This window comes from Gossypium hirsutum, chromosome D06, assembly GCF_007990345.1.
Source record: "Gossypium hirsutum isolate 1008001.06 chromosome D06, Gossypium_hirsutum_v2.1, whole genome shotgun sequence".
Classification (NCBI taxonomy): domain Eukaryota; kingdom Viridiplantae; phylum Streptophyta; class Magnoliopsida; order Malvales; family Malvaceae; genus Gossypium; species Gossypium hirsutum.
The window spans coordinates 53,995,490-54,003,773 of NC_053442.1; the positions used below are offsets into that span (position 1 = coordinate 53,995,490).

The 8,284-nt window shown below is 32.9% G+C and overlaps 1 long non-coding RNA gene across 1 annotated transcript; it reads right to left on the reverse strand.

Moving 5' to 3' along the window:
* Positions 1-4,337: 4,337 nt before the first annotated feature.
* On the reverse strand, positions 4,338-5,437 carry LOC121218361 (uncharacterized). Its single transcript, XR_005914622.1, has 3 exons — positions 5,304-5,437; positions 4,852-5,057; positions 4,338-4,734 (listed from the first exon to the last, which is right to left on the reverse strand). It is a non-coding gene; the product is annotated as an uncharacterized lncRNA (long non-coding RNA).
* Positions 5,438-8,284: the final 2,847 nt, after the last annotated feature.

Genomic DNA, 8,284 nt, shown 5'->3' on the forward strand with positions numbered 1-8,284 from the left:
ATTCCCTTATGTGATAAAATATAAAACATGTAAAGATAGTGTAGTTGCAGATGCTTTGTCTAGACGATATGCTTTAATAACTACATTGAATGCTAAAGTCTTAGGGTTTGAACATATTAAGGAGTTATATGATGATGATGCTGATTTCGGCCATATCTATAAGAATTGTGGACATACTGCTTTTGAAAAGTTTTATCTTGTAGATGGCTTTTTCGAATAAACAGGTTATGCATACCAAAGTGTTCCATAAGAGATTTATTAATTCATGAAGCCCATAGTGGAGGTTTAATGGGACATTTTGGAGTGGCCAAAACACTAGATATCTTGCAAGAACACTTTCATTGGCCACATATGAAGAAGGATGTGGAAAATGTATGTTCCAAGTGCATTACATGCAAACAAGCAAAATCTAAGGTAATGCCTCATGGCCTTTACACTCCTTTACCGATTCCTACTTCACCTTGGGTAGATTTATCCATGGATTTTATTCTAGGTTTGCCTCGAACTAAGAAAGGAAGAGATAGTATATTTGTTGTTGTTGATAGGTTTTCAAAGATGACACATTTTATTTCTTGTCACAAAATAGATGATGCTACATGTGGCATACTTATTCTTTAAAGAGGTGGTAAGACTTCATGGCATCCCTAAAACAATTGTTTCTGATAGAGATGTCAAATTCCTTAGCCACTTTTGGAAGGTATTGTGGGGTAAGCTTGGTACTAAATTACTGTATTCTACTACATGACACCCCCAAACTGGTGGCCAAATTGAAGTAGTTAATCGGATCTTAGGGACTTTATTACGATTTGTTGTGGGAAAGAACATTAGAAATTGGGAAGAATGCCTACCATTTGTTGAATTTTCATATAATAGATCTATTCATTCTACAACTGATTATTCTCCATTTGAACTTGTTTATGGTTTTAACCCACTAACAGTACTTGATCTTGCGCCACTACCTCTTGAACATATTATTAATTTAGATGGCGAACAGAAAGCTGAGTTGGTGAAATCCTTACATGAGAAGGCTAGGCAATGAATAGCCAAAACAAATGATGCCAATACCAACAAAGCAAACAAGGGGCGCAAACGGGTTGTACTAGAACCCGGAGATTGGGTTTGGGTCCATTTGAGGAAAGAACGATTTCCTACTAAAAGAAATACCAAGTTGGACCCAAGGGGTGATGGGCCTTTCCAAGTACTCGAGCGGATCAACGATAATGCCTATAAAATTGATCTACCTGGTGAGTACAACGTAAGCTCTACTTTTAATGTGGCTGACTTGTCCCCATTTGATTTTTCTGATTCGAGGACGAATCTTTTTAAGGAAGGGGGAATGATACGAGTCACAAAGGCCCAATCCAAGTTCAAGAACATAATGGGCTCAAATTACCACAAGGCCCAATAACGAGATCAAAGGCCCGACAAATGTGTTCCAAACTAAATTGGACCATTCAAGAGTTTGTTAGCAAGGCCTTAGATGCATACACGAAAGAATAAGAAAATCAAGATTCACTTTCTTGTTTTCAAGAAGATCAAGAAACCGAATCTTGGTCCAATTTTGCTGTTTGGAGCGATTTCAAGAATCAAGAAAATCAAGATTTCAAATCTTGGAAATCTTGGTCCAAGAAACCGAATCTTGCAGCCAAAGCGCATTGGATCTCCGTTACGAGCATCAACAAACCAATTTCGGTAGAAGATGGAATACAAGCCTAAGTTCTTGAAGGCAAGGCCCAATAAGATGATTCCAAGCCCAAACAAGAAGACAAACCATACTTACTTGAAAATCAGGCCAAATTGTCAAAGTGGCCCAATTTGTAAAGTTTTATTTTTTAAATACTTAGTTTAAATTTTTATGTAGATATTCAGTCCAAGAGGCCCAATTAAAAGCCCTTGGCCAAATTTCCATTTAAATATTAAAATAATTAGGAGTTTTTTATTTTTAGTTTTCTAATTAGATTAGGAAAACACTTGAGAGGCTTATATAAAGGCTTGGCCGGCCACCTTGTTATAGACTACTCAAATATATTAAAAATTTCAGATTTGTTTAAGTGCAGAATTCTCTTTGAGTTTTTCTCCAAGAATTCTCTCTTGAATTTTCTTTAGAAGTTGTTTTAACAATCTTTTGATTGTGGGAGCCATCTTCAGCCTTCTTCTTGCCATTAATATTCATTTGAAGGGGAGATTAGAGCCGTTTGAAGGGAGTTGTGATATCTTTCGGGATTTCAAGGCTTCTTAGGACTTATCTTTTAATTTCTTGCTGTCAATTTTTTTTCTTTTAAATTCTGCTTGTGTCGATTTTATTTAATCACTTTGTTTGCTGTTCTTGTTGCGTTTCAGGCATTCCAAAGCATTCCAAATCTGATTCGCCCTCTTCTTTACTAAAGATAGGATCGCCCCTTTTGTTCTTGGCAACAAAATTTGTTCAAAATCCCTAAATTCCTTGTTCTTGCCGATTTCTTCTTTTCAGATTTGGGTTGTTTTGATTGCTGGAATTTTGCAGAAATTTAACTTGCTGTTTGTGTCTTTCTTTTCAAGATTCGGTAGATTGGAGTATTCTTTGGGTTCAATTACATGTTCTTGATTCCCCAAGAACCTTTATTAACATTTATTCCTATTCTCAATTTGATTTTTTGCTGATTTGGGGATTTTTATTCCAGATTTGGAAATTCAAAGTTCTAATCTTTTAATTTCTGTTTCGTTTCAGATCTGTTCGTTTAGAGCCTCGTAGGAGTTTTCTCGTGACTTGGCAACTCAATATTGGTTTGCGCGCAACCCCCTATCAAAGGGTTTCAAGAATTTTGGGGGTCAAAAATTTGAATGATATTGAAAGATATTTAGGACTCCCAAATTTGGTTGGTCGACGGAAGAAAACGACATTTCAGGGCTTAAATGACCGGTTTAAAAAGAAATTGATAGTTGGAGCACCAGGTTTTTATCTCAATGAGGGAAAGAAGTTTTTATTAAAGCCATCCTTCAAGCATCCCAACATATTCTATGATGTGTTTTATGTTACCGAAATCACTCTGTGGGGAATTAAAGAGCATAATGGCTCGATTTTAGTGGCAGAAAGGACATGGGAAAATGGCATTCGTTGGTGTGATTGGCGTAGGTTGTGTGAGCTCAAAGAAAATGGAAGGTTGGGTTTCCGAAGCCTTACTAAATTTAACCTTGTCTTGTTAGCTAAACAGGGTTGGCGCTTAATTCAAAATTCGAATTCATTATTAGCGCGAATTTTAAAAGCTAGATATTATTCGCAGTGTGATTTCTTAGAGTCCAGCTTAAGGGGTTTACCTTCTTATATCTGGTAGAGTATATGGGCAAAGAAGGGACTCTTGTAGAAAGGGCTATGTTAGAGAGTAGGAACATGTGAAAAGATATCAGTGGTTGATGATGCATGGATACTAGGAGCTGCGAGTTCTAAAATCAGTGGTAGTATTAGTAACGATATTATAAGGGTATTAGAGTTAATTGATTCACCAACTAGAACGTGGAAAGTTGAAGTTGTTAACACTACCTTTTCTGAAATTGATGCGAGTAGAATCCTGCGGATCCCGTTAACCACGGTGGAGCACGAGGATATGCTGGTGTGGAGGGGTGAAGCTTTTGGTGATTTTTTAGTGAGGAGTAGACCTGTCCATGGGTCGGGCCGGGCCGGGCCCACAAAAAAAATTCAGCCCGTTTACTAGGCCGGGCCCGGCCCGACCCAAAATATGGGCCTGAGACTTTGCCCAGGCCCGGGCCGAAGAAAAAATATGGGGCCCGAGCCCGGCCCGGCCTGTTTTTAATTAAAATTAAAATTATTTTTTAATAAAATTAAAACTAATAGTTATTAAAATTAATTGTTAGTAAAATTATCAAATTATTAATTGTTAATTGTATTAATTGTTGTAATAAAATCTAACATTTGATTAGTAAATTTATCAAATTATTAATTGTATTAATTGTATTAATTGTTGTAATAAAATTTAACATTTGATTAGTAAATTTATCAAATTATTGATTGTATTAATTGTATTAATTGTTGTAACAAAATCTAACATTTGATTAGGAAAACAAACTTGATGTTTTATTATTATTATTTTGTAACACTAGTCAAGGAAATGAAAGTAAATAAACTTAAAATAAAAAACTATTACATTTTAAAAATAAAAATATATATATTTAATATTGCCCGGGCCAAAAAATCTTGCCCGAGGCCCGGCCCATTTTTTAAACGAGCCTAAAATTTTGTCCAAGCCCATATTTCGGGCCTATATTTTTACCCAAACCCTCCCATATTTCGGGCGGGCCGTCGGGCCGGGCCAGGCCGCCCGGCCCATGGACAGGTCTAGTGAGGAGTGGTTACAAATTATTACTTGAAAATAACTATGACCCAACTGCTACAGACTTACAATAGAATATAGATAATTTTTACAAGCGATTGTGGAGCCTCAACTTAAATGCAAGACAAAATATTACAATTTGGAAGATTTCGTGGAACTTTCTGCCTACTTTGATTAATTTACATTTTCGAAGACTTGGGGTAAATACAGTTTGTCCAAAATGTGGAGGAGTGGAAAGTATTCAACATGTATTTCGAGTTTGCCTTGTGTCATTGGAAGAGTGGAATTCTTTAAATCCTATGTGGGTTGTCTCTATGGCAAATTTAGATAATTGGGAGTGGCTCACCTGGCTGTTTAAACGAAGCTCAATTTCTCAGTGTCATTTATTCTGTTGCGCCTTATGGGTGATCTGGACAAAGCGAAGTAAGAAGTTGCATGAAGCTAAGAGTAGTACTGGAAAAGGGATTGTTGAAATGACCAATAGATTTCTCAGGGAAATTGATGAAGTGGGGAATGGATCCCTTACCAAACAATGGGTAGTGTCGGAATGGAGGCCTCCAGAAACCCAAGTTGTTAAGATCAATTTTGGTGCGACGTATGATTGTAATCAACTCGGATCAACTTCGGGGTTGGTGGCTAGAAATGGTGAAGGAAAGGTGCTAGCCTCAAAATAGATTTTGTGTATAGAGGTTGCCTCTTTGTTTGTAGCAGAGGCCCATGCATGTCTTCATGCTGTGCGAATGGGGTTAGCCATGAAAGTAGGCAAGATTGAGGTTGAAGGAGATGCATTAACAATCATAAAAAAGTGTCAATCTACAACCATCGACAAATCGATTATAGTAGTATATATTCAAGACATTCAACATAGCAAAAACGGTTTTCAAAGTATCCAGTTTAAACATGTTTCAAGATTGGCAAATAAAAAAAAAAACCCATAGAATCGTAGGAGAGAGTTTAAGAAAGCAAGAAGAGGTTTACCTGGAAGGATCGATACTTGGGTATGCCATGGAATCGCTGGGTTCTAGTCGACAAAGAGAGTGAGAGCCTGATTGAGGCGAACTGAGGAAGCATAAAGGTTGAGGATGCAATTTACAAAGGTAAAGAGTTAAATTTATTGAATTATTTAAAATTAGGATCAAATTGATAGAATATGTAAGTATTGAAGACTAAATGTGTTATTATACTAGTTAAAAAAAGGTTTTGATGATTGAAACAAGAACAAATTCAAACATTAGTGCTTAAATTAAAAAAAATTAAAATTGGATAACCAAAACAAAAGCTTAAATATAATCAACTGACCATTTATATAATTTACCATTTATATAATCCATTTCAAATTTATGGAAATCTAAAAAATTCAACTTCAGCCGATTGAGTCTTAACTTAATTGGTGTAGACATTGTTACCAATGTAGGAGGATGTGGGTTCGAGTACACCAATCACATTATCCTCCTATTTATGAGTTGGGAGAGAGACTATGAATAGTGCTAGGCATTATGTAAAATAAAAAATAGATACAATCAAAACTTATAATAAAATTATTTAAAAAATAGCTTATTGGTGTAAAAAAAACCCTCAAGCTTTTTCAAAAAAAGCAATGAAGCCTTTCCTTTTCTTTTTTTTTTTTGCACTCAATTGAGCACTTGAACTTTCAAAATGCACCAAAAAGGCCCTCAAAATGCACCAAAAAAAGCAATTAAGCCTCTGCTTATTTTTTTCACTCAATTGGGTACTTGAACTTTCAAAATGAATCAAAAAGACCCTCAAAATTTTTCAAAAAAGCAATTAAGCCCCTGGTCTTATTAAAAATTAGAAAAAAAGTTATAAAAATTATTAAATTTTAATAAAAATATAAAAAATTATAAATTATAAAAATTGTAAAAAATAAAAAAATTGTAAAATTTTATAAAAATCATAAAAAATTATAAAATGTATCAAAAAGTCCCTTTAACAATTAACTTTAACTGTTGACCGTTAAAGTTAATGAATCCTAGCTTTTTTTATATTTCTATATATTTTATAGTTTTTTTTACGATTTTTATAAAATTTTACAACTTTTTATTTTTTTACAATTTTTATATTTTTCTAATTTTTAATAATTTTTTAATATTTGAATTTTTTAAATTAAAATTTAATAATATTTATAGCTTTTAGTGATTTTAATTTTTTATAATTGTTTTTCAAATTTTTAATAAAATCAGGGACTTAATTACTTTTTTTGGAAAATTTTGAGGGTCTTTTTGATGCATTTTGAAAGTTCAAGTATCCAATTGAGTGCAAAAAAAGTAGGGGCTTAATTACTTTTTTTTGAAAAGATTTGAGGGCCTTTTTGATATATTTTAAAAGTTCAAATACCCAAATGAATGCAAAAAAAGAGACTTAATTACTTTTTCTTTTTTGAAAAAATTTGAGGACTTTTTACATCTTTAAACAACAAAATTCAACTTCATAGTTAAATTGCACGGCTAGAAAATAAAAACGTCATTATCAAAGTATAAATGCACTTCAATAGCAGATTCATCCAAGGAGCACATTGATCATAATAATAAAAGCTAAAAATCACATTGATCCTTTAGTAGGGAGAAAAACCCTCAAAACTCAATCCAAACCAAAAAAAAGAAAAGAAAATGTATATGCATCATTCAAATATCAAATTATGATTTTACTTTTTAATTTTTAATTATTTTGGAAATCCTTTATAACTTTTCTAATATTTTAAAGATTTTTTTATTAATTTTTTGTTAATTTCAATTAATTTAAAAAAATATTAAAAGTATCAAAATGACACTTCAGCTATATTTTAGGGGCCAAATTAGCTACTAACCCTTCGAATTAACTTGCCAAGTTGTCCCCTTAACGGGAGATAACGAACAAGTGACTAAAATGTAATAACTTGATATTATCAATGACTATTATGTAACTTTTAAAAGATGGGTGACCAAAACATAATTTTAAACAAAGTTTATGAATTGATGGGATAGTTTACCCAATATAAATCAAACATCATACAAATACGGAAATACCTACCACGATCACATCAATAATATCGATAAACTAGATCAATGAAATAAATAAAATAAATTCAGTGCAATTTGAATTGAATTAGGGCTGAATTGAAGTAGTGAAAACAAATTAGGGACTAAATTTTAGAAGTGGCAAACTGTGGAAGACTTAATTTGAAAATAGGCCAGAAAAAGCACATACCCTTACCATGTGAATGGGCAGCAAAGTTTCCCTTTTCCCATTAAAATTATTATAATTTCTAATATTTATTCCTTCCCTTCTTCATTCTTATCTTTTTACTTTCTTCTGGTACAAGCATATGGGTTCCCATTTTTAGCATAAAAAATAATATTGCCCTTCTATATTCTGACCCTAATATTTCAAATATTTCTCTCATCTCCCTCTCGCCTGGCAACTTCCTTATCCCTGTACTCTTTCAACTTCATCCTATGCTGACTGATAACAACAAACACCTATTCGAGAATACTTTTACAAGTCTAAAAAACATATTTACACAGTTGAAGTTAGGGTGTTGAACCAGTTACCTGAATCAAAATTTTTAAATCCTTAATTATTAATTCATCGAATTTTTTTCAAAAAAATTAATCGAACCAAATTATTTCAATTAATTTAGTCGGTTAACTGAATTAATCGAAATTTATATGTTTTTTTTTATTTTTTTGTTAAAACAAGTATAAAACATATAAAAAATTAATCGAATTAACCGATTTAACCGAATTTTAAGTGTTGAATCACTACATAATTAAAAACACTACTACATAAGTCTTGAAATTAACACATAATTAAAATGTAACAGCACATTTAGTTCGCTGTATTGGAATAGAGGCGTAATGGAATAGAGGCGTAATAGCAAATCAATTGTTTGGTTGAATGTAATGGAATAGAGGTGTAATAGCATAATGAAAAAAACTAAAATGACTAGAATACCCTTAGCA